Here is a 27,517-nt window from a genome sequence, read left to right on the forward strand (position 1 = left end):
CAGATGCAAGACTCCATCCACATAGGGCAGGGGAACGTAGCATCCTCATGGGAGCTGCTCTCCCCTCCTTGCTGCTCCTCACGGTACAGGGCAGGCCTTACATGCCATTAACCCTATACGGAGCACACAGGCGTGGGCCTTGACTCTCACATGTACTATTCCGTCAAAACGTTCAAACCTAGATGCCTGAGCTTAGTCTCCTAAATCTATATATAGGCACTTACTTGCTGTACTTGTGCTTTTTTCCCCCTTACCCCTATTGCCTTCTAATTCAATAACAACTCAGTTGACTGGCTGGATTCTGAGAGATGTCCCATGGCTGAATGGGACATGGAGATCTAGATCCGGCATGTGCTTAGATACAGTAACTTCTCGCTTAACACTGTAGTTATGTTCCTGAAAAATGCGACTTTAAGCAAAATGATGTTAACCGAATCCAATTTCCCCATAAGAATGAATGTAAATGGGGGGGGGGGGGGGGTTAAGTTCCAGGGAAATTTTTTTCACCAGACAAAAGATTTTATATATACAGCATAAGTTTTAAACAAACAATTTAATACTATAAACAGCAATGATGATTGTGAAGCTTGGTTGGGGTGGTGGAGTCAGAGGGTGCAAGAGGATGGGCTATTTCCCAGGGAATGTCTTACTGCTAAATGGTGAACTAGCACTCGGCTGAGCCCTCAAGGGTTAACACATTGTTGTTAATGTAGCCTCACACTCTACAAGGCAGCACAAATGGAGGGAGGGGAGACAGCATGGCAGACAGAGACAGAGACCGTGTGTGAGAGGGAGAGAGATATGCGCATTGCCCCTTTAAGTACGCTGACCACACTCTAAGTACATTGCCTTTTTAAGTAGATCAGCAAGTTGAGACAGCTGCTGCTGCCAGCAAGCTCCCTCCATCCTGAGCCCTGAGGGACAGCAAGCAGGAGGCTCCGGGGAGCAGCTCCAAGGCAGAGGGCAGGAGCAGCACATGGCAGTAGGGGGAGGGACAGCTGAACTGCTGGCAATCGATAGCCTGCTGGGCTGCTGCCGCACAGGGAACTTAGGAGAGCGGGGAGTTGATAGGGGGCTGCCGGTCCACCCTGGTTCCAAGCCCCCACCAGCTAGCTGCAACGGGCTGCTCTTCCTGCAAGCAGTGGACAAAGCAGGCGGCTGCCAAATGATGTTAGAAGGGAGCACTGCGCAACTTTAAATGAGCATGTTCCCTAATTGATCAGCAACCTAACAAGGAAACAACGTTAACCGGGACGACTTTAAGTGAGGAGTTACCTTACTATAGGATTTGGGAACCTAGCATCCAGCAGCCAGATTGGAAAAGGAGCCTAAGAGAGAAAAATGCCCCAGTGCCATTACATTTCAATGCGATGTGAGTGCCCAATTCCCTTAGGCTCCTTGGAAAATCCTAACCCCAGAGTGTAGGGTGGTGGTGTTCTAACCGATCAAACCAAAGGGTGTGTGTACTTGACTTTCTAACTCTTAAGCACCCTGGTTTTTAGCACTATCAGCTGGTGGGCAGACATGCCAGCTAGGGAAGGTTAAGTAAAGCCTCGAACTCCAAGTCAGTCCAAGGCCCTGTGCTCAAGGCTGGCTTTATTAACACCATGAAGATTCCAATCCCAGAACAAAGGAACTCACCCATTTGGTGACAGCCGCCAGGATCCTTTCCAGCTCCCAGCAAGTGGGGAGGGGAGGGACAGGGAACACCTCCCCCTTAGGTAGCAGCTGCTCCACCAGCTCCCTATTTGCTTTCATAGATGCACATGAGGAGAGGAAAGAACTGAGACAAGAGCCCACTGCATAAGCACCTCTTGTTGGCCAGCTCGGTGGGTAGCCCTGGCAAGACTTTAAAACACTGGACTTGAGTATAGTTCTCTCCACCAAGCTGATGTTTGTATTAAATTCAAATGCATTTTCAGGACATTATTTCACTTAGGAGCAGGCAAACCAATGAATAATGCACTAGGGTGATCAAGACAAGTATTTGCAGAAGAGCTGCTCTTTACACAGCCCAAACATACTCTGTGGCCAGATGTAAAGGTGGCGTGTTATGTCCCAGTATAGTTTTTTTTTTAGATGTTTCTCTAGTCGGTTGCTCCCAGTTGAAACGGCATGTCCTGAAGATGCGTTTGAATGTAATATGATTAGGGCTTGGCCTACACTACAGACTTATGTGGGCATAACTATGTTGCTCGGATTTTCCACACCGCTGAGCAACACAGTTATACCAATCGCACCCCTGGTGTAGACAGCGCTGTGTTGACGCTGTATGTGTAGACGAGCTTGAGGGTAGCCTCCAGAGTGGCGCTAGCTAGGACGACAATCACAAGCGGAGTTGGTCAGAAAGACGTTGATGGAACATTTTTCATCAGAATTTGCCAGTTCTTCAAAATCGAAACATTCTGCAGGACCATGGAGATTTTGATCAAATTCCAGCGCAAACCTGCCTGCTTCCCTGCCAACTCACCCACTTGACCCCTCAGCAGCCTGCCTGGCTCCCAGTCCTCCTGGCTTGAGTGCAGCCCACCCTGGGGCTGGGGCACCCAGTAATGCTGGGTGGAGAACAGTAACTTGATTTTTATAGAGAATTTTGAAGGTTTTGGTTTCCGTTCTGAACTGGAACTAAACCGAATTTAAGAATCTTAAAATCCTCCATGAACGCGAATTACCATTCTCCACCCAGCTCTAATTATGAGGGCTAGCACCCCTCCTGCTTCAGTGCATAAGCTTCTTCTGCTGAGCTGAGGAAGAAAAGCCGCCTGGTGTTACAGAACTGCAAACCTAGGGACATCCTGGGGAGAGTTACATATTCTGCTGAAGCATCGTGTGCTGCCCACTCACAAAAACAGGTTACCAGAGTATGGACCATTGATCTGTTCACAGATTTGAAGGCCAGAAGGGACAATTATGATTATCTAATCTGTCCTCCTGCACAACATAATCTGGAGAATTATGGTTCTTCTGCCTTTAAATTTTATGCAGTATTCTTTCTCCTTTTTTTCTTTGTTGTTGTGATTGGCTTTAGCCTAGTTTTCTTTTCTTTTCAAATCCAGTAATTTGTCAACATGTCAGTGAATGAGAATAAAACTTACTCAGGGCCAAGACAATACTTGGAGAAACGGCAATGTCAGAAGTTGGGCATCTCTTTTGTTTTAGGGGAAAGTGAAACACAGATCATGAAACTAATTGTCCTGAACTGGTAATTAATGGGCTGTGATTTACAAAAAGAGATACTAATTAGGAGGCTCCGAAATGCTTTATTCAGCAAATAGGCTGTCGGTCTGTTAGATTTCAGGTGTCCTGGAACAAAAGTTACATTGAAAAATTATTTTTATTTCCATTGTTCTGCTCTGAATTGCAACACTGTACTGTTTCTACTTTAAATTAGTGCTCAGGCGTTTTATGATTGGAGTTCTGGTCTCATCCAAGTGCTAGCATGTTAGCCAGTATCTAAAGTTCAGTATCTGGGTTAGGAACCAGAGCTAGAGTTTGGTTCGATGGCATGAAATCATACAAGATTTCTACCATCCTAGATAGCTGTCAGTTTGGAAAACCAACCCCTCCTGGTTTGGGGCCTGATCTGGAACCAAAATTGACAGGTCAGATTTGGAGCTGGGAGTTAAAAATCTTAGGGGGAGGGGAAGAAGGGGTTTTGCCGCTAGATACACTGTGGAACTCCACCTCCCCTTCCACCGTCATCCAGTGATGACAAATGGGGGCGGAGGAGGGGCTACATATTTTTGGGTCTCCAGATCTGCACTTGCCTGTTCAGTTCTTGTCCCAGACAGAAGGGGCATGTTTTCCAGGTCTGATTTGGATGCAAAGTAGGTTGCAGGTTATCGTGTATGATTTCAGCACCATTAAATCTGAACCCTAACTCTGGTTTAACTTCTAACCCCAGAACACTGAACTTCAGTTTGGGCCTGCCCCAGCTCTGAAGTCTGCCATCTTAGCCTGTCTCCCCTATAGACGTTTGATGTATGAAAGAAAGAGACCTCTCCCGGCTAGAGACGTTATTGAAGCATACCCATGCTTTTGCTCCCTTGGCGCTTGTTATGGGAAGAGGGAGGAAGGGTTCTTCAAATAATTCTTCTGATTTTTGCCAGAGTTTCTGCTTGAAAATTACTTAGTGGGACAGATTTTTAAGGACCTGATTGTGACTGGCCCTTGCACAAATGTTCGGGAAGGTGGGGAGGACACGAGTAACCTCACCCCTCTAGAATGCCCTGCACAAGTACCAGTCACAATTGCAGTCCCCACACTCAAAGTGCAAGGACCCAAATAGTGCAATCTACATACACTCTGGCCTGTGCGCTGGGTGTCTTAGAGAAGCACTGATGAGGTGGCACTGCACTGCGCCCTCGTGGGTCAGTGCCTAAATGGCAGTGTTTGGCCCAGAGGTGAAGTAGAGGGTATTTGTGTTGTGGTAGCACCTAGGAGTCCAAGTCATGGATCAGGCCCCTACAGTGCTAGGTGCTGTACAAACACAGAACTCAAACTGTCCCCGCCTCCAAAAGCAGCATGTGCATGCATATTTTAGAGCATACAAGCTATGTGCATATGCAGATAGGTCTCAGAAACCCATTCACTTGTTTGTGTATTTTCTCCATCTCCGCACGCATATCCAGTAAATGTCCATGCAAAAGTAGGTGTCGAGGTGCATGCACAAACGATACCTCTGGTAGATATAAAAGCCAAGAGTTAGATGTCCATCCATCCATCCATATTTTATCTGGTCCTGGGTTTTGAAGCACATGGGGAAAGTACATAAGATTCTTTTACTGCTGCTCCAGTTTCCCCCCCAACAACAGCTTTTGCGCTGGTATGTGACTGGTGGTTATACAGACTGTGAGGCAGCCTGTGAATAAATAACAAAAGACGTGCGGCCAAATAGCTAGTTGCATGCCCATGTGGTTTAACTTTTAAAAAGCCATCCATCTATTCCGGGCTTACCTCCCAGTAACATTGGCACTGTCACTTCCAGAACCCGGTGGCTTATTGCTTAAGCTTGTCTGAGAAGGAGCAAATAGGAGGATCTCATGTTTAAAGCAACTTCACCAAGGCATAGCAATGCTTTTGTTTAACGTTATGACAAATCTATGGGCATATAGCTGTCCTTGCTGGCTTTCCCTTTGGGTCTCTTGTATTTTGCAGGTCCATTATAGATGGGTCAGAACTAGAACCAGCACAGGATGCTTACCAGAAAGAGCTGATTGCTTTTATTGGAAAGTGGGTTTATGAAGTGGGGAATCTGATTTAGCTGATACCAGGTTTTGACTTTTAGTATTGTGACTTATTTGCATTACAGCAGCACCTAGAGACTCAAACCAAGATCACGGCTCTATTGTGCAAGGCAGCAGGTTTAAAACAAACAAAAGGAAGTGCTTTGCCACACAATGCACAGTCAACCTGTGGAACAGGGGATGTTGTGATGACCAAAACTATAATGGGGTTCAAAAAAGTACTAGATAAGATCATGGCAGATAGATCCATCGGTGGCTATTAGCCAAGGTGGTCAGGGATGCAAACCCATGCTCTGGATGTCCCTAGCCTCTGACTGCCAGAAGCTGGGGGTGGATGAGGGGATGGATCGGACAATAATTGCCTGGTCTGTTTATTCCCTCTGTAGCACCTGGCATTGGCCAAAGTTAGAAGACTGCATACTGGACTAGATGGACAGTGATCCAACCCAGTATGGCTGGTCTTAGGTTTTTATATTCTTATGCTGAACCCAGGGCCGGTGCTACCGTTCAGACGAACTAGGCGGTTGCCCTGGGCGCCAAGATTTGGGGGTGCCAAAAAGCAGTGCCCCCAAGTTTTTTTTTACAGCGGTTCCTCCCTGAGCGCGCGGTCGCTGCTCCACTTCTCCCGCCTCCCAGGCTTGCAGCACCAATCAGCTGTTTGGCGCCGCAAGCCTGGGAGGAGAATTAGAGCAGGGTCTGCGTGCTCGGGGAGGAGGTGGAGCAGAAGTGAGCTGGGGTGGGGAGGTGCCGCATGGCTGGGGGCGGGGGGAGCTGCCGCGGCAGGGCACCTCAGAGCGGGGGGGGGGGGGTGCCACGGGTGGGTGCCTCAGGGTGGGGGGGGGGCGGGGAGCTGCCGCAGGGCTGTGGGGGGAGGGGGCACAAGGTGGAAGTTTTGCCTAGGGCGCGAAACTTCCTTGCACTGGCCCTGGCTGAACGTACCCAATAAGACACAGGGTCTGTAGTCTAAATAGACAAGTCAAACAAAGAGTTGGGGAGAGGAAATATTATTGCCATTGTACAGATGGGGAACAAAGAGACAGAGATTAAGTGACTGGCCCATGGTCACACAAGGAGTCTGTGGCAGAACCAAGAATTGAACCCAGATTTTCTGAGTCCCACTCTAGTGCCTGAGGTGGGTTCTATTTCAATTGGCCAAGATGAGTCTGACTCTTAAAATTCAGGGCTGGCTCTGAATTCTCCTGAAGTCTGCGAAGATGTTGCTTCCTATCTCTATTTATGCTTCCAAGTGTTTGGAGTGATCAAAGCTAATTGTTACCAAAAATGTAACCAGGTTTGACCAAAGCAACGGCACACTTCAAGAAGGGTAGCTCCTTAGAGGCTGACCTCCTTCAGTCTCAGTGACATTCATCCTTTTGCCTCCCAATACAGCTGAAGTGTGTGGGTGTCCCGCTAACTTCACACCTTGCTGTACTTTATAATCCTAGACTCATGGAAATGTCGGACTGGAAAGGACATTGAGAGGTCATCTAGCCCAGCCCCCTGCCCTGAGGCAGGACCAAGTGAACCTAAACCACCCTGACAGGTATTTGTCCGACCTGTTCTTAAAAAACTCCAGTGATGGGGATTCCACAACTTCCCTTGGAAGCCTGTTCCGTCCCTGTCTCTAGCATTGCCGATGGCTGCTCCATCTCACTATAGAACAACCATTCACTGCTATTGTTGTTTTTCCAGTACAGCTGATTGTAGAAACGACCGGCAATTTCACGGTGACTTGCATGGGAGATCACTGTCAGCGAGCTGTAAAGCAGAGGAGAGGTATAAAAAACAGCTGAACCTTCCTTGGGGAAAATGTCAGACATTTCGAAGCAATCGTGTACATTCCATCCACTGGAGCTCTCTTTCTCATGCCTCGTTACAAAGGACATTTTCATGAACAAAGTGTGTCTTGTTTTGCCCTGACTTGTGTACTGTACCACGCCACTAAAAAACAATTGGGAATTACTGGATATAGATCAGGGCTGAATTTAACTCAGGGTCTTTGTTTCTTTGGCATTTCTGCTTATTCCCCATCTGAAGTTACAATCCTCGTCTGTCAGGTTGTCGTCATTTCCTCAGTAACACAATATTTTGATTGTTTTGTGTTGAAATGACTGTGCTGAAATGTTTTGATGTAATATTCTAGTTTACATTATAATCCAATACAAAATAAGAATGTGTAAATGGAAACTAAATCTTTTGGTTGACCCAGAATGTTTTTTCCCCCAGAATTTTCCTTCACAGAGAATTTTGATTTTTTTTCCCCATTCTGATTCAGAACAAAGCCAGATTTTGAAATCTTGAAATCCCTTGTGAAACAGAACATCCGTCCTCTAGCCTTTAGCTCTGCATCAGCGTCAGTCTGCATCTTGCTCTGGCTGGTAGGGATGAGAAACTGCAAGTGGTTGCAGCTGCATCGGTTCCTGTGGCTGTCCTGTGTCCATTCCACAATCCTGGGTTCAGTTCCAGGGCTGGACACACGTTATTATTAGATTGTGCTTGTAACTAGGGACCCCAATGATAGACCAGGTGCTGAATACACACATAATGAAACGATACTTCCTTGTGCCAAGGAGTTTACAATCTAAGTATTAGGGGCTTCCAGAGTTCCAAAATGAACCGATACCCCATAGTTGTGAGGTGCACCGTGTGCGAATGCACCAAAATAGTTCTGTCTACAGCAGTATTGCTGTGCAGAGGTGCTAAGGGTCTGACCCAGAGCCAAAGGGAGTCTTTCCATTGACTTCAATCAGTTCTGGATCAGAGTCTAAACCACTGCAAGGACAAGAGAGTTGCTCGCCCGCTGTGTGGAAATGACAGCCCTGCTGTGGTTTCCTGGCTTAGTATCAACACATTAAGGCCCTTGGGACGGGAAGATTTGAAAGGGTGGGGAAACCTTCGCTTCGGTTGCTCCAGGTCTACATGCGCTTTTCATCTGGTCTGGTTACGATCATCATCCTGGGGAGTAACTGACCATGATGATTACTCTGTAGCAGCTCCGTCTATGACTCTTCAGTCACGCAGCTGTATCAGACTTACAACAAAAACAACCTCAGCTATCCTATTTGGATGTAAAAGTGGGAGCGTGTTCCATGAGAAACAGTGATGCCAGAACATAGAGGTCAATGTTGCTCAGTGTTTCTTGGCAAGCGAAAGCACCGTCATGTGGAAGCAGGTGCCTGGGGATCCACATGAGGGATGAGTTGAGCTCCAAAACATGACTGGAAATAATGGCACGCGGGAAGGTGATTGAGCCAGAGAAAGATCGCAGAGCAGCGCTGGCAGGCAGCCAGATCACCAGCAGTCCCCCAAAACCCACTGGCCACCCTCATGTGCGATGAAGTCATTAGAAGCTACACAACTGTTTAATCTGGTGTGGGTTGCCAGGGAGATGACAGCTGCCAGTGAGTTCCTGTAGTGCACCAGTGGCCATGTGTGAAGACAAGTACATAAGTCTGGAGCTTACATGGACGCTCTCACTACTGATACCCTAAACACTCTCGGATCAGCATGTCGAGCCAGCGTGTTTCCTCTGTTCAGGCGATCCTGCTTTTCTTCCTTGGAGGAAAAAGTGCTTAGTGCCATCACCCCAGTACTCGGGAGGGATCCTACAGTAACAAACCAGTCTGCACAGGGGTGCAGGGAAACATCTCTGTAAAGGAACAGACTTTGGTTTCAGGTATCCACTGAGATTATTATAAATAACAAGTGGAGACAGTTATGTTCATAGAAGTATGGAAAACACCATTGACTGTGTTCTTTCATTTTCAACCTCCTTTGATAGTGTGATGAGGCCAGGGCACAAAGTTTTGAGTCTTGATTTTCAGTGTCCAAAGGTTCAGGGGTATTTGGATCATAGGTGGGTTTCTCTCTTCATCTGCAGCAATGGAGGTCTAGGTTGGACATTAGGAAAAACTTCCTAACTGTCGGGGTAGTTAGGCACTGAACAAGTTACCTAGGGAGGTTGTAGAATATCCATCACTGTAGGTTTTTAAGAACAGGTTAGACAAACAACTGTCAGGGATGCTCTAGATAATACTTAGTCCTTCTTCCATGCAGGGGACTCAGTTAGATGACCTATTGCAGGAAAGATGTGGATAAATTGGAGAAAGTCCAGAGAAGAGCAACAAAAATTATCAAAGAGCTAGAAAACAGGACCTTATGAGGGAAGATTAAAAAAATGGGGTTTTGTTTAGTCTGGAGAAGAGAAGACTGAGGAAGGACATGAGAAGTTTTCAGGTACATAAAAGGTTGTTACAAGGAGGAGGGAGAAAAATTTGTTCTCCTTAATCTTTGAGGATAGGGCAAGAAGTAATGGGCTTAAATTGAAGTCAGATAATACTTAGTCCTGCCTCGAGTGCAGGGGTCTGGTCCAGAAAACCTCTCAAGGTCCCTTTCAGTCCTAGGATTCTACGATTCTGCTAAAGTCTAAGCTAGTCTCCAAGGGGCAGGACTCGGGGGTGAGAGAGTTGCAAACCTGGACAATAAATGGAGCTATTTCTACTCTCCTGGAGCAATCCAGACAGGCTGCCCTGTTGCTCAAATTACTGTGGCCCCATGTAATGGCCTATAATGCAGTTTTGATAAGTTTCACATTTTGCTCTGAGAAATCTGCAGCTTTTCATTGTCACTCTCAAGAGCTGGATCCACTCTGAAGTGCAACAATACATGGAAAATGGAATATTTTGCTTATTAAAGTAAGTTGGAATCCCATTTTAGGGGCTGGCAACCAAAACTCTGAGAGCCTAAGGAGCTGGAGAGCATAAAGCCGCCCCCTTCCAAAAGAAACCTCGGTGCGTGCCAGTTCTTTTATTGATATTGTTAAAATAAGTTGAGTACATTAGAAGGTATTATTGAGAGCACAGAACTTAAAATATATCATTTTAATGTTATTAGGCCTTTCTAAGTGAGGTGTCCTACTGCAACCAGATAAGCCGTCCCATTGCCTGGATTACATGCTGGAACTTACTGGAAGCTTTTCGCCACAAGAATTTGAGGGAACAGATTATTTTCAAGAAAATAAATGGGAGAAAGAAGAAAATAATATCAAAATACATAACCTCAAACCACACTGGAGAAATTTCCTGACAGAAATTCTGTGTCTCATGACCACCTGATTATTTCTGTTTATATTAGGGGGTTTTGCTGATGCCCTGGGGGAATCTCAACTAGCTGGGAAGGGTTTGGGTGGGGGCGAGGGAGGTCAGCTGCACCTGGAAGCTTGGAATCTGGAGTCAGTTTCCCCCCTCTTGCATTCCACTCTTTTTTATTTTACGGGAAAGAAAGCAAGGGAAGTCCTGAAGGAGTCCAGACATTTTTAAGAAGTGTAAAGTAATTGACCATACTGACTGGTCTATAATGTTTAATGTTTTGTGATTTGAACCAAGACTTGACCAGATACTGACATCTGGGAAAAGGACTCTGGTGTACTAGGGGGGGCTTCTAAATGAAGAAGCAATTACAATGAGAATAGCCAGCTAAGTATTAAGACAAGGAGAAGAGAAAGAGGTCATAGTTAATACAGCTGCCCACAGGATGATGGAATTTAAACATCATAGGATACATTGCAGAGGGTAAAGTCTCTATGCCCAACTGCATCCCTGCAGTAGGGAAAATACAAGGGTTACACTTTCAAAGTTGGGTGTGCCTGTACAGGGAGATGTGTGAGCATGTAGCAGGCTTTTGTGCACAATGTATGTCCAGTTTGACACCCGAGTGGCATATTCACATACATACTTGATGCGTGCGTGTATATTGGGTGTTTGTGTTCCCATTAGGTATACATGAATTTACGTGTGCAGTTGCACATGCCTAACTTTGAAAATGCAGCCTGTCATTTTGGCATTTGAATGAGTGTAGAAAAGAGAGGAGTGTTTATCTCTGAACTGGAAACAGAGAAGGAAAAAATATCTGACAGGTTAACAGAGGGAGAAGTGATCCTACCTGCACACACTCCTAGCTTAGGGTAAGAACAGTCTGAAAGACTGGTTAGCTGAATAGTGCTGGAATACAGAAATACTGCTATACTGTCCGAATGCTGCAGGCACAAAGCAGGAAATACAGCCAAAGGAACGAGGAGTCCTTGTGGCACCTTAGAGACTAACACATTTATTTGGGTATAAGCTTTCGTGGGCTAGAACCCATTTCATCAGATACATGGAGTGAAAAATACAGGAGCAGGTATAAATACATGAAAGGATGGTGGTGCTTTACCAAGTGTGAGGTCAGTCTAACAAGATAAATCAATTAACAGCAGGTTACCGAGGGAGGAAAAATAACTCCTGACGTGGTAAGAGAATGGCCCATTACAGACAGTTGACAAGAAGGTGTGAGTAACAGTAGGGAGAAATTAGTGTTGGAGAAATTAGGTTTAGGTTTTGTAATGACCCAACCACACCCAGTCTTTATTCAGGCCTAATCTGATGGTATCCACGTTTGCAAATTAATTCCAGTTCTGCAGCTTCACATTGGAGTCTGTTTTTGAAGTTTTTTTGGTTGAAGAATTGCCAGTTTTAGGTCTGTTATTGAGTGACCAGAGAGATTGAAGTGTTCTCCTACTGGTTTTGGAATGTTATGATTCCTGATGTCAGATTCGTGTCCATTTATTCTTTTGCATAGAGACTGTCCAGTTTGGCCAATGTACATGGCAGAGGGGAATTGCTGGCACATGATGGCATATATCACATTGGTAGATGTGCAGGTGAATGAGCCCCTGATGGTGTGGCTGATGTGGTTAGGTCCTATAATGGTGTCCCTGGAATACATATGTGGACAGAGTTGGCACCGGGGTTTGTAGCAGGATTTGGTTCCCGGGTTGGTGTTTTTGTTGTGTGGTGTGTAGTTGCTGGTGAGTATTTGCTTCAGGTTCGGGGGCTGTCTGTGAGTGAGGACTGGCCTGTCTCCAAAGGTCTGTGAGAGTGAGGGACTGTCCTTCAGGATAGGTTGTAGATCCTTGATGAGCGCTGGAGAGGTTTTAGTTGGGGGCTGTAGGTGATAGCTAGTGGCATTCTGTTACTTTCTTTGTTGGGTCTGTCTTGTAGTAGGTGACTTCTGGGTACCCTTCCAGCTCTGTCAGTCTGTTTCTTCACTTCACCAGGTGGGTATTGTAGTTTTAAGAATGCTTGATAGAGATCCTGTAGGTGTTTGTCTCTGTCTGAGGGATCAGAGCAAATGCGGTTGTATCTTAGAGCTTGGCTGTAGACAATGGATCATGTGATGTGGTCTGGATGAAAGCTGGAGGCGTGTAGGTAAATATAGCCGTCAGTGGGTTTCCGGTATAGGGTGGTGTTTACGTGACCATCGCTTATTAGCACTGTAGTGTCTAGGAAGTGGACCTCTTGTGTGGACAGGTCCAGGCTGAGCTTGATGGTAGGGTGGAAATTGTTGAAATCTTGGTGGAATTCCTTAAGAGCCTCCTTCCCATGGGTCCAGATGATGAAGATGTCATCAATGTAGCACAAGTAGAGTAGGGGTGCAAGAGCTGAGGAAGCGTTGTTCTAAATCAGCCATAAAAATGTTGTCATACTGAGGGGCCATGCGGGTGCCCATAGCAGTCCCGCTGACTTGAAGGTATATGTGATGCTGTACCCCATAATGCTTTATGGGAATATGACTATTCATCCTATTTGTACACATATATCATTTTTGTACTTGAAGTTAAGACTATTGGCTGTATATTTGCTTGATTTCTAAGTAAGCTTTGTAAGGCATTTGGTCAGCTTCTTTAGAAAGGAATTTGCAAAGCTAAGTGCCCAGTCAAGAAGCATTTAAGGAACAATGGAGGAACAATGGATCTTGGAATGTTCCAATTCACATAAGAAGTCTACTTGAAAGGCGTTCAAGGTAGTATATGAACCATGGCTGATACCTGTAGTTCTGAGTCATGCATGGACATGTGACTTGCCCATGTGACTCCAAAACTCCATCTTGGAGCTGGACTTTGCATAGGAGAGAGGAGGGGGTCTCCACCCACAAAAAAGTCTATTTAAACGCCAGGAGACCCCTCCATTTTGTCTTCAGCTGGCTAAAGAGAGAGCCTCTCCACCCCCAAAGATACTTGAAAGAAACTGGAACAAAGGACAGTAACTACAGGGGGTGTGAGTGATTGCTGGACCCAGACTAGCAGGAGACTAGTCTGTAAAAGGAAGCTTACTGGAACTGGTGAAGTGTTATTTGTATTAAGTTTCTTAGACAGAGACTTGCATGTTCTATTTTATTTTACTTGGTAATTCACTTTGTTCTGTCTGTTACTACTTGAAACCACTTAAATCCTACTTTCTGTATTTAATAAAATTACTTTTACTTATTAATTAACTCAGAGTATGTGTTAATACCTGGGAGGGGGCAAACAGCGGAGCATATCTCTCTATCAGTGTTATAGAGGGTGAACAATTTATGAGTTTACCCTGTATAAGCTTCATACAGGGTAAAATGGATTTATTTGGGTTTAGACCCCATTGGGAGTTGGTCATCTGAGTGTTAAAGACAAGAAAACTTCTGTAAGCTGCTTTCAGTTAAGTCTGCAGCTTTGGGCAAGTAATTCAGACCCTGGGTCTGTGTTGGAGCAGACGGGAATGTCTGGCTCAGCAAGACAGGGTGCTGGGGTCCCGAGCTGGCAGGGAAAGCAGGGGAAGAAGTAGTCTTGGCACATCACTTGGCAGTTCCCAAGGGGGTTTCTGTAATCCAACCCGTCACAATATAAATTGTCCCCAAATCTGAAATAGTTGTGGGTGAGGACAAAGTCACAAAGTTCAGCCACCAGGTTTGCCGTGATGGTATTGGGGATGCTATTCCTGATGGCTTGTATTCCATCTTTGTGTGGAATGTTGGTGTAGAGAGCTTCTACATCCATAGTGCTAGCTTGGTGTTTTCTGGAAAATCACCAAAGGATTGTAGTTTCCTCAGGAAGTCAGTGGTGTCTCGAAGATAGCTGGGAGTGCTGGTAGCGTAGGGCCTGAGGAGAGAGTCTACATAGCCAGATAATCCTGCTGTCAGGGTGCCAATGCCTGAGATGTTGGGGCATCCAGGATTCCCAGGTTTATGGATTTTGGGTAGCAGGTAGAATACCCCTGGTCGGGGCTCTAGGGGTATGTCAGTGTAGATTTGTTCCTGTGCTTCTTTAGGGAGTTTCTTAAGCAGATGGTGTCGTTTCTTTTGATAATCCTCAGTGAGGTCATAGGGTAATGGCCTATAGAATGTGGTGTCAGAGAATTGTCTTGTTCATATTCCGACCTGTTCATGATGACTCCAAAAGGAGCTGGAGATGAGACTAGTTTGATCCAAAAGGAGCTAAAAACATGTAAATGGAAATTATGATGATCCCATTGCAGGGTGCAATCCAGACCAGTGAGAGGTTGTATTACCACTTCCCCTGCAACTTCACAATGATTTGCTGCTGTGGCTCCCAACCTGGGCCTCACACAAACAGCCTAACATGCAGGTCACACCCTTTATCAGTTACCATGCCCCACAACTGATGCCACCACAGAAAAGGGTTTGTCTTTCTCCCCGTACAGCTAGGCTCAAATCATGCCCGTTTAGTATCTGTAATTTCTAGACTCAAATATTCTCGACGCCAGACAGAGGTCTCGGTCTTGAGAAGTATCAAAATAAATATCGTAGCAGTGCCCAGCTGTTTTAAGTGAAATAGAAAGTGGTGGTTTATAGCTGTAAATAAATGGGTTGGGGAAATTTTCAGACCACTTATGTATGCAAAGGTCCAGGAAGTTGTGAACGTAAATTATAAGCAGTGATTATATCCTTTAAATCCCCTGTCTACAAAGGTCTGCATTTCCACAGAAAGGATTCATTGAATTTCAGCATTTTCCGTCAGACCACATCAGACCTGCCTTTGATGCTTTCAGTCCCTGCAGCTTGCCTACAGCAGCAAACAACTATGAAGAGGATGCTCAGAGCATGGACAAAACCATCAGCTGCCAGTGTCTCGCTGGGTCTGCCAAAGGGTGATCAGGCCCTGGAGTGCACTTAACTAATTAGCAGAGCCCCCATGCCAGTGGCTGTGTTTGCCAGGTGTGTTGGCGGAATGTTGCCATGGCTAAGTCACATAAATCCACCACAAAGGGTCCCCCTATCAGGAGACCCAGAAGGGAGCAGCTCTTTTGCCACATGGAGAAGGGCTGTGTTATGCGGGTCTTAGCAGAAAGTTGCTCTTTGCATAGCGTATGTTGCTCAGCTCTGTACCGAGATAGAAAAATGAAGAGCCGGACTATAAAGGCAGCGAGCCCGGGGCAATTTTCCTTAGCTACAAGACAGAGTGAGTATTGCTGGTGAATGGAGTGAACCAGATGCTATGTCTACACTACCTTGCAGTTCAGACTCAAGGAGTGTGAATAGCAGTGCGCACTGAAGTGCTGAGCTGGAACTCCCCTGTGTGAATGCTGTGTGTGCAAACTAAAAGGTTCCTAGTTCCCATTAATGTAGTTCTGTTTGAAAAGGATTGCATTAGTGCGAACTAGGAACCTTTTAGCTCATGCCCCCAGTGTCCACATGGAGGAATTACAGTGCGGCACTTTGATACGCACTGATATTCACACCCCAGTAGTCCGAACTATGGGACATTGTATAGACAAGCCAGGGCCGCCCAGAGGATTCCGGGGGCCCGGGGTCTTTGGCGGGGGGGGCCTGTCTGGGACCCCGCGCGCCGCGCTCGCCGGCGCGGCCCCGGCGCCGCCCCGCCGCCGCCGCGGGCCGCGCCGCGCGCGCCGCGCCCGGGGCGGCGGGTCCCGGGCGGCGCCCCGGGGCCAGGCGGCCCCCGCCCGCGCGCCCCCGCCGCCGCCGCCGGCGGCGCGGCGGGCGGCGTCCCGGCCGCTTTGGCGGGGCGGGGTCCTCCCCTCCGGGAGCGGCGAGGACCCCGCCGCGCGAAGACCGGGAGGCTCGCTCCCCGGCCCCCCCCGCCCGCCCCCCCCCCGGGGGAGCGAGACCCCCCAGGGGGCCCCCCCCCTGCGTGGGGGGGGGGGGGTCTGGGGGGGGGGGGGGGGCCCAAGTGTCCCTCCCCCCCCCCTCTGGGCGGCCCTGAGACAAGCCCAGAATCGGCGGATTCTCAAACAAAATCAGATTAGTATGTCCTGCCAGGTTTCAAGTGTGGAGAGAATGTTTCCCAAAGAAGACTGTTCCTCGTGCCCACATGGCCCACCCTGCAGAAGGGATTGCCTAGTGGATCCTCTCCCTTGGAATTCCACCAGACATTTCCCCCCATATGGGGCATGCAAGTGGTGAGAGGCTATTCTAGCCTAGAGGCTGGAATAATGGCATGGGAGGAGGGAAGGTTTCCTTCTTCCCAGCCCCTCACCCCCTGAGGAACTCCTCAGCACACAGTCTGACTGCTGAAGCCATGCATTGTGGTCAGAGCTTTGGCCTCAGTTATTTCCCACTAAAACATGCTCAGTTTGCCAGTGGAAAAAAATCCATTTTTCTAACTGTCAAGACCAAAAGCTCCCCTTGGGCTCAGAAAATCCATCTGTGTCTTCCTGCCTCAGATATCCTCAACAGTCTCTACAATCGGACCTGTGGTGACCATTTCGCTGCTGATGCACAAATGGGAATAGAACTCGGCTTGCCGCTTTGGTAGATACAGATAAGGGCAAGTGGAATGAGAGGTCGGGACTCTCATCGGTCTTTCTGCAACTTTCTTGTAAACAAACTGATGCTTCGCTTTATTTTAGTCAGTTCCTCTAGTCCAGTAGCACAAGAATAACAAACAAGCGAGGCAGGGAGTGTCTTTTTGTTCTGCATCTGTACAGTCCCTAGCACAATGAGTTTGCATCGTGTCAGTATTTTTAAAAAATATTTTTATAATTCTAAAATGATTAGGCTAATTTTTGAGGGTAGGGAACTAACTTGCTCCTGGCTTTGAGGTGAGGGTTTGAACTGGTTCAGAAGGATACTGTGCCACTGGTGTGAGGCAGAATGGCACAAGCAGGGTTAAAGTCTCCTGGGGTAAGCAGGTGTGGCTCCATGGACTTCAGCGGGGCTGGAGTTGCTGAAGTGGTGATCGTTCCCCGAAACATGAGCCAGTGATCACCTGTGTTCGTTCGGGGCAGGTGCTCAGTCATTATTGGAGTTAAAGATCCTGAAAAAGGGGCTTAGTGTGGCCTAGTTGGGAGGAAGAGTGAAAGGAAAAGTAGATAAGAAGCGTAATTATGTCCTCAATGCACAAGGTGGTACTGAGGGGTGTCATGAGCTGCTCAGAGACAGGGTACCTGCAATACATCTCTTGCAAGTACCGTGTTTAAGGTCTTGTCTACACAGGGACACTCAGGAAGATGAACCTGAATTAACTTTTAATGTGGATTGTTAAACTGTATTGAATGCCTTTGTGGATAGTCTTATTCAGAATTAAAGGGGCCTTAATTTGATTTTGCTTAATTTAATTTGGAAGTGAATTAAACTAAACCAAATGAAAGCTGCTTCCGTTCTGAATAAGAGCATCCAGTCAGGGGTTTAATGCAGTTTAACTAATCAGTTTTCAATTCTCACCTTTAGTTAATTTGGATTTACTTTCTCGAATGTTCCAAGCCCTTAGTGTAGGATATTGCCGGGCAAGTAAGCCACCTGCTCTTAAGTCATCCTGTGTAAACTACATAGCAATTGCCTTAGGGGATCAGACCAGCAGTCCATGTAGTCCCATACCAGATACTTGAGAGGAAGGGGAAATGCCCTTTAACTGCAGGCAATTTTGGCCTAACCTGCATCCTCCCACCCCCTAGGAAAGTTTGTTTGTTTGATTTTTGTCCTGACCTCTGTTAGGCAGTTATATCTCTAAGGTACTTATACAACCTCCATCCCTGTAGTATCTGAGCAACTCACAACATGTATTTGTGCTCACAGTACTCCTGTGGGGTGTAGGGCATGTATAGGTGGGGAAACTGAGGCACACAGCGACTAAGAGACTTGCCTAAGTCACAGTCTGTAGTGGACAGAAAGTAGGGCTAGCACCCTAATGACTAGACCAGTGGTCCCCAACCTTTTTCGTCTGGCAGGCGCCAGACGACGAGCCACAGAGGATCGTGGTGGCGGATCAGCATCTGCCAAAATGCTGCTGACAAGTGGCAACGTCAATAGGTGTCACCGCCGAAATACCACCGACAAGCAGCGTCATCCAGAGGCATCACCACCGAAATGCCGCCGAAAATCCGCGGCATTTCGGCGGCGACGCCTCTGGATGACGCTGCTTGTCGGCGGCATTTCGGCGGATGCTCATCCGCTGGCCAGTATGCGGGCACACTTAGATGCTCCGGCGAGTGCCATGGCACCCACGGGCACCGCATTGGTGACCCCTGGACTAGACCCATCCTGTGCCCTGAGACAAGTGTATTTGCAATCTCTGCTGAAACTCTCATGTTTTTTTAAACACTTTTTATTATAATCCTGGATATCTTCACCATCCATATACATGTCCAATCCTTTTTTGAATTGTGCTAAGCTCTTGGCCTCAGTGATATCTTGGGGCAATGAGTTCCACGGACTAAAAATGTGCATTGTGGGAAAGTTAGAAAAGACTGCATGCAGCCATGAAATTGACGTATCTTCCGTGATTAGTAGGGTGACCAGATGTCCCGATTTTATAGGGACAGTCCCGATTTTTGGGTCTTTTTCTTATATAGGCTCCTATTACCCCCCACCCCCATCCCAATTTTTCACATTTGCTGTCTGGTCACCCTAGTGATTAACCTTGTCAATAGTGCAGACATCACCTTGGATCTTAGTGGTTAAAGAAAGAAGAACCCAGCAGAAAATAAAAGGGCTGTGTCTGTTACTATTTTCATTTCTCTGTAATTGTGTGGTTTATGGCACCTTATAGACTAACAGACGTATTGGAGCATTGGTGCCACAGGACTCTTTGCTGCTTTTACAGATCCAGACTAACACGGTTACCCCTCTGATACTTATGTGGTTTAAACTCCTAATCCTTCATTTTACAATTTTGTTTTGCTTCCCTTCTATCCTGATCTAGGGGAAAGCTTTTCTCCTCCCAGTTGAGCCAGATTATCAATGAGGAAAAATGAAGAGGTTTTCTTAATCATAATGCATTCTCTCCTTATCCCCTGCCAGTTGGGTTCCCTTGCATTGCTGCTGCTGCATATTTTTGGGATGCAGTGAGGTTTCTCCTGTTTTTTGAGGTTTATTGCTATTTGCTTGAATTTCAAACAAGATCTTCAGCACAAATGTGCACACGGATTTAATTGTGAAAAAAAGCCAGCACAGAGATGAACTGTCTCTGGTTCTGTTTTGTTTATATCCTCAGTGCTTACTTTGGGAAAAAGCATCCACTCTCATTTGGCACAATCTGCTTTAGATAAGGCTAGAGATGTTTTGTCTCTGAACAGTACTAGACAACACTTTTGTTTCTAATTGCATTTTATGTATTTACCAAACCTAATAAATAAAGGACAAAGAGCTTCAGCACGGAATTCATATTTTTTTCTTAATTTCCTGATCCAGCTGTTTCATTATCAGCTGTTTTTGTTCTCTCTAGTCCGGATTCCAGATGTGCTTGGAATTAGCGTCCGCTGAATTAGAGTGAAATGCTGGCTTATTTTTTGTTGATATCCACTACTTGCAGTGAGTACAGCAATGGTGAAAAGTGCCAGGCATTACAGCTTCAAGCCTTCTGTTCATCCAGAGTGCTGGTACCACTGAGTCAGCTGCAGTGTAGACATCCCACATATGCTGCCTCCCGTCAAAGTGCCTCAACCTTGTGCTGGAGGAACTTGTGGTCTCTCTGCTAAGGCATTCCTTGGTCCCTCCGCTGAGAATGCCAGCTAGGGGGCCAGCCTGTGGTGCTGGTTTTAGTACTGTGGGCACCAGTCCGCAAGGAACTGGAAAAAAGACTCCCCAGTTCATTGCACATCACCCACCAAACATCAGTCTGATGGTAACAAGTTTTGGTTACTACCTCTTTGGCTTGGATTTGAGCTGGTGATCGGCTCCAGACCCCATTACCCGTTCTCTAAGCCTGGAAAAACAAATACTTTTTGCAGTAGAACATAGATGAGAGACTGGGTGGGCTGGGGACTAGAACCAGCCATATCAGAGTTTTAATTTCAGTGGTTACACGCACGGTCTGTGTCAATTTGAAGCAAGTCTCTTAACATTGCTGTATGTTGTTCCCCAACTGTAATGTCGCCAGAGTGTTGCAAGGATCAGTTAGTTGGTAAAGTGCTTTAAAGATATAAAGTGCAATATAAATGCCAAGTATCCTTAATGACTAGCTCAGGGTGTGGGCAAACTGGACTCCTGGATTCTATTTCTGCCTCTGCGAGCTAATGAGTGTTAAGCATTATTATATATAACTCTTCACAGGAAAAAACCAGCTATGCCATAAAAAGGCCAGTATCACTTTCTTTTAAGGAGTTACATTTTATTATTCATAACATGCAGATCACATGATGGTAATTAAATTTGGTGTTACCAGGAACTTGAGAACATTCGGGGTAGCTGCCAGCAAGTACATGGCATGCACCTCAGTGAATTAAACGTTAGCAAGACAGGCTGCTGCACTAGGGTAGGCTTTGAAGGCTGCAGTATCTAGTGCAGGCATCATAACTTGGTCAGAACAGTTTAACCAGAGGATGTGGGGTGTTGAGGGGGAAAAGAAATCCACACTCTGCCCCCACAAAACAAGTAGCTTCTTATGGATCCAAATCCCTGCATTCAAACACTCCCATGGCTCTGTATGTACATCCCAAGCTAGATCCAGATCAGAATTTTAGAAAACCCTACCAACTTTATTGTGGGCCAGACCAAAAGCCTCTCAAAGTTTGGAGTATTCGCAATGTAACTCTGGAAGCACGGGCCACAGGTTTCAAGAGGTTCTGAGTTCTAATCCAGGTTCTGCCCCTGACCGGCTCTGGCTTTGGTTCACATCTCCACTTTAACTTGTCTGTAAAATGGAAGTGACAATAATGTAATGCTTCCTTAGCTACCTCGTGGGGTGTTGTGAGGATTAACTAGTCAGTGGCTGAACACACACGGTGCTATTTAAGTGCAAAGTGTTATTACAATCAGTATCTGAACTTCATAGCTTCATCCCATTTTTGCTTTTCCCCGCATGATGTTAGAAGCTGGTGGCACATATTTGATGATACCGTGTCAACCTGTGCTGGAGAGTAGGAAGTAGAGAGCTATAGTGCAGGAATCTCATGTTAATTTACAAAAGTAACTTGTCCTTTCTTTTTCTGTTTCAGTAAAATCATTGTTGTGTTCGGGTGAACAAGTGTTAAACTTATTGGTAAGTGACAGAGGAGTTCACTCCACTGCTTCTTATTTTCCATCTATTTTTTTTCCAATTCAGCTGTCTCCTTTGCTAATCATCCCTTTGCTCTATCATGTCTTTGGGTCACAAACTGGAACTTGCTCTAAACAACTTTAAATGCATGATTATTACGAGGTGGAATGAATCATTAGGAGGTGGAATCAAAAACCTTTATCAGGAAGATCTGCCTTGACTCCTGAACCAAGACAGCAAAGCTAGTTATCAGTGTCTCCAAATGGAAAATAGAATCTCCATCCTATGGGGAAATTCTGACATTTGGGGAATAAATCCTCCTGAATCATGATGAAAAGTCATTTTTTCCCCCAGAATGGAAATTCTGAAAAAATTTCCTTTTGGAGACATTGAAAAAATGTTGATGATGTGTAAGCATTATAACAGAATATTACATTCTTCATATAATATATAAATATATTAAAATAATAGTCAAAATGAAATTAAAGACTGCTACAACTTTGAAATGAAATGAGAAAGTCAAAATGAACCATCGAAATTGTCTTGTTCCCACACAACATTTAGATTTTGACGAAAACTACATTTTCTGACCAAAAAACCCCAACCTGGTTCATCAATTTTTTTTTACCAGCTTTATTGATAACTTCAATGTAATGTCATTTTAGGGGTATGTTATTAACTCTAATACATGGTTAAACAAAATCTTTTCCTCTTCTGTCTTTGGTCCTTCGCTTCCTTCCCATTCTCCTGCTAGTCCTGTCTATGGCTTTGGGGCATTTTTTAATCCATACTCTCATTTCCACAGCCCGTGAACTCAATGGTTTGAATTTTAAGTTGAGATAGACAAAAGAGGAGGCAGGCTTTGGTTTTGCAAAATCTTACTAGCAGACACATCTCTTAGTTCTGTGTCAGCCAGGACTGTCTTTAATTCCTTTATTTATTTTTTCCCTGCTGAGCTCTGATTGCCTCATTTCTGAGGCTGTGAATGTGTGTGGCCTGCAAGATTTCCTACCCTTAATAGAAACTTTCTCTACAACTTCAGAAATAACTACTGTCTAGTAGCTAGTCTAGTAACTGCCACAGCCTTCTGGATGTTTCTGGGCCCTTCAAGCTGATCTGCCCTGCTGTCAGTATGAGTGCAGAGAGAGATGATTCAAACAAAACTCCACATCTCCTTCCTATGGCTACTTCTCCCTTTCTTTGGACTTAAAAAATCAAAAGCTGCAGTATAAAGCATGCAGGTTACATTAATAACTACAGTTAACTGATATCTAGTTGTGCCACCTTTTCTGTTTGCCCATCCTGCATGTAGCAACATGGAAATTGGGTGGAGGGAATTAAAAGTTAGGGAGTAGCGTCACAAAAATTGGAGAGAAAGGATGACCTAATGGTAAGAGTAGGAGACTGGGAGTCAGGACACCTACGTTCCGACTTCAACTCTAGCATCGACTCGCTTAATTGCTTTGGACAAGCATCTAGCACTGTGAGGCTCTGGGCACATTCACGATATAAATGATAGAAACTAGAAATTGGCCAGACCACATAACCTGAATCTGAACTTAGGGAAAGCCTGGATCCACATTGTGCAGATTTGGCTCCTCTCTCCTGTAAACATTGTGAGCATGGGCATTTTTTGATGCCTCTCAAAACATCCAGATCGGATAATGCTATCCAGAGAGAGCCTCTTTTGCAGTATCTCATAATTTCCTGAATTTCTCAGACGGGCAGCAGTTTACGAGCACAAAAGTTAATGATTTCTCTGCCATCAAAAATGTGTCTCTTCAGTTGAAATGTTGGCGATAAAGATTTCTAGGCGGGGGCCAGTTCCTGCTCATCTTAACAAGCTGTCTCCAAATAAAAGATTTGTAATTCTAAGCAATAAAAAAAAAAGCATCTTGAAAAGAATCAAGTGGAGAGCTTCCATATTGCTGTTTTCTTCCAAATAATATGAATTCCCAAGCATTTCTGAAGAATAACAGCATAGCAGATGTGAATAATTTAGATATTGAACAATAAACCTTTGATCTACATATTTGAACAGGATCAACTTTGCTCCTATGGAATGCCTGAGCCATATTTCCTCCTACCACAGTAGAGTGTTAATACAATACAATCAGAGGTGAAGCTGTAATGTTCTGTGACTTTTAGGCATTTTGCATTTCAGTAACAAGTGTGAGAAGTATGGCCTTTGGTATAATCCTAGGTGTAACAGAGCTGGGCGGTTCATTTTGCTATATTTGATATATGCCACAATACATAGCCCAACACAAAATGGCGTCGTGAAAGCGTCATGGCTGCTGTCTTGCCCAGTGCTATGGATTGAACAGGAACCCTGCAGAGCTAGTTGCATGAGTTGTTATCGCTTGAGCTACAGAGCCAGATTGCATAGCTGGAGCCTGTAACAGACTCATATCCTCTGTGGATTTGGTACAGATGGGGATGTGTAACACATGCTAACTAGTGAGTTACAAAAGTATCTGCTATTACGGGCCTGAACTGTCTACCTCTGGATGTACATGTGTGCACACACCTCGTTCTTCCCTGCTGCATGGGGTCAGTTCCCTCCACCTCACATGGACTTCACAAAGTCTTATCCAGAATCTGTGCAGGGAGGGGCCAGATTGAGGCGCATGTGGATGAGCAAGGGATGAAGCTGGAGGCAGAACACCTCTCGTCTCATGGAGATTCCCCAGAAAAGATAATACAGCTTGGGCTGTTTTATCTTCTCTGCCAAGCCCCATCAGGGTCCCACGGGCCAATGGCTCCAATGATACAGTGTGAGGCAACCAGTGGGACATGCCAAACTTAAATCTGACCATTTGACTTCTCCATTTCCACACCATAGAATGAATTTGGGTATATTTTTATTAACGTTCTCACTGACTAATATTGCACTTGTTTTGTAGCCGAGTAAGTGACTGTAGACTCTTTTGAAAAAGACTCTGAGCGTGAATGTATCGCACGTGATTTCTGAGATGTTAGTAATATTTTACCATGGCAATGATGCCTTTACTGTGAAAGATGCAGGAAGCCTGGGGGGAAAAAAAGTTTGTCTTCAAATTTCTCTAAGTTTGCCATTTTCATTGTTACCTGCTTCAGAATGAAAATAAAAATATTTAATCTTTCCTTCATGTTTATATATGGCAAATCATCGGATCGCGTCTAACCCATATGGTGGATGAGATTTGCTCCAAAAATTGTTTACTTTTATATCAATAACAAACCATAGAGACCCAAATATAAACTTGTGAACTTGACTCTATGATCATTATTAGAAATCTTGCATAAAAAAATATACTGAATACCAAATAATACAGTACGTGGGTATCAATCAGTGTATAATGTAAACCATTCTCATGTGTCACTCCCAGGGATGTTTTTAAATTTGCTTTGGATGATTTTCTTAATTGGAACTAGTTTAAAATCTTGTTTGCACATATGCCAGTGATCTCCTTAGTGTTTGCATATATAAGAAAGATTATGTTAAAAAAGGATGTATTTTATGTATAATTTTATAATTTTATGATATATATAAAAATATCAGTCCATTGCTTTAGGAATAGTTAATGTGAAAGATGTTCAGGTGGGAGAGCCCGTTAGCACCCAGGTTTGTCATCTGTGTATGCGTCTGTTCACTTTGACTTTCATTACTGAGTGATGCCAATTTGTGGTCCTGTAACTTCTCACTAATGGACTTCTGCTCAGGTCACAAAGCCTGGTGAAGTCATAATGCTTCTGATTAGGGTGATGAGGACAGTCTAATAGGAGCTGTCCATGCTCTGTCTGATATGTAGTGCAAAAACCAAGATCACTTTAAAGTGAAAGGAATATGTGTGCTGATGGGAGATGGAGGATTGATAGCCCTAGGGACAGAAGTCTTCTCTTTATTTGCAGAACGGCACTGCAGGCTTCCCTCATGCCATCTCACCTTTGTGCTTCCATGTGGACTGGGATGATCCTGTCTGCTGGACGAAAGAAGAGTTCAGTCTCTATGGCCCATCCAGACCTTGGCCTCTCTGTCAAGACTGGCCAACCAGGGGGCTGAATGTGACAGTGGTTTCTCTGATGTGCAGTTGGTAGCTGTCCTCTAAGAATCAGCTGGGGGCTAGCTCATTCATCTCAACAACCCTCAGATGGGAACAATGTTTGGTCATTACTGCCCTGTGCTAAATTTAAGCCAGCGACCTAGATTTGAAGTCCATTACTCCTCCACCATGCACCATCTTCACTCCATATACACCTTTTTAGAGAAAAGAGGTGGGTACTTGGATAATTCGGTTTGCCCCTGCTTTTGCGCCAGATGCTCGGCTGGTGTAAATCAGTGTCTGAAGTCAATGGCGCTGCACCACTTAACAAAAAGCCCTTTTAAAGAAAATGTCCTGCAGACGGAATTCTCTGTAGCATAAATTTCATTACTTAAAAATTTTGGGCTGTGGTAGACAAATGCTAAATCCAATTACAAAAGAAACCTGGAAAAGAACCCAGCTATCTTTTAAAGAAAATCTAACCATTTCGTTAAGCTTTCATCAGACGCTTCAGATTGCACAAGGGGCCAATGAGTCTGCAGCTGAGGGATTTGGTGGGTCAAAGAGAATCCTAGTAAAATGTCCTACGCCCAGCTGTTTACTGTGTTTCTGCTATCACTTATTAAACCTGAGCTGATTTGGTGGGGAAAAGGCAGGCTGAAGATGGTTCAGCTGTTTTAACCACCTGCATGCTGGTCGTTTTAGGAACATCCAGTGCCCCTTATGGGCTATTGAAAGGATCAGGTATTTCCTAAAGTCTCATTGATGGTAACAGAATGTTAATAGACTGAGAGCAGCATAACAAAGCACCTGGAGGAAGAGTTAAAGCAAATTCCTGCTGTTTGGTGGAGATTGTCATTTTTTAAAGACTTATGATTGTGGGCAGAAGACTCAAGAAATAGGGAGGCAGAGTAGTGCGGATATTAGAGCTGAAGACTGAGAGTCAGGGCTCCAGAATCTATCCCATGCTCTGCCACTGACTTCCTGTGTGACCTTGGGCAAGTTGCTTAACCTCTGTCTCTGTTCACTTACCTGTAAAATGGGGGTCAGCGGGTGAGCAATATTCAGCTCGGTTTCCCCAAGTGGTGTTATCTGTAGTAATGTGTAAAGTGCTTGGATGAAAGATGCTACTGAGTTCCACAGTGCCTTTGCCATTATAAAACTGTAGCCATGTGGGAATTCGGGGTTGTTAATGTGCCTCACAGGCACCTGAGTAACGAGATTCTTGTTTATTGGTAGCAGTATAGGGCCTATGACATGGTTGTGCAATTAGGATTGTGGTGGAGGCAGTGAAGGACATACTCTGCAGCCACTATGTTTTATTATGAGATGGGCAGGTCCCTCTGGCATGGTAACTTTCAGTTGCTGATTGATTAGAAATGAAACATTTCACATTCTTTGTTTTTACAGGTGACTGTCTGTTTTAACTGGAAATGCTCAGAAAATTTAGCAAAAAACAGAAAATATTTTACATGAAAATTTTTGAAAAAAAAAAGTTTCCCGTTTTCTAGCCAGTTCTAATTTTACCGTCCCATCAGTGCTTCCCTTTCTTCAGCTGACCCCAGTCTTTAGAGAGGGCTTGACCCACTCCCTCTCCTTCCTGGAATGCAGGGTCTTTCTTTGCAGATGGCATTTGTTTGTATTGTGGTTACTGGTTTGAAGAAATTTTAAAAAATAGTTCCTTTTTTAGGTTTTGGGGGAGGACTTAGTATCTCTCTCTTTACATTTTGCATACACTAAAGCCATCACAATCTATGCCTGGCTGTAATCAAATCTCCATTCCAATCAGATACGAGCTGAGATTATGAGGAGTAAGTACAGACTTGGGTTTGCTTTGACGAACAGGGAGTTTACAAAGGTATAAAGAAAGGAGGGTGTGCTGAAAACCGGTCACATATTTCTATACTTTCCAAAAGACCTGAGCCAGAACCACACAGGGCCATAGTCACAGCAAAGGCATAAGTTACACATCAGTAAGTGTTCAAGTATCTGGAACAGAGTCA

At 45.1% G+C, this 27,517-nt stretch overlaps 1 long non-coding RNA gene across 2 annotated transcripts in view; it reads left to right on the top strand.

Annotated features, from left to right (window-relative positions):
- Positions 1–27,517, top strand: part of LOC120384686 — a 203,556-nt gene that overhangs the window by 82,136 nt on the left and 93,903 nt on the right. The window contains exon 6 of one of the 2 annotated variants that reach the window (XR_005589022.1): positions 21,449–21,492. The exons of the other annotated variant lie outside the window; for it this stretch is intronic. This is a non-coding gene — a long non-coding RNA (uncharacterized LOC120384686). The remainder of the gene's footprint in view (positions 1–21,448; positions 21,493–27,517) is intronic. 2 annotated transcript variants of the gene reach the window in all.

This window comes from Mauremys reevesii, linkage group 16, assembly GCF_016161935.1.
Source record: "Mauremys reevesii isolate NIE-2019 linkage group 16, ASM1616193v1, whole genome shotgun sequence".
NCBI classification, from domain to species: Eukaryota; Metazoa; Chordata; order Testudines; family Geoemydidae; genus Mauremys; species Mauremys reevesii.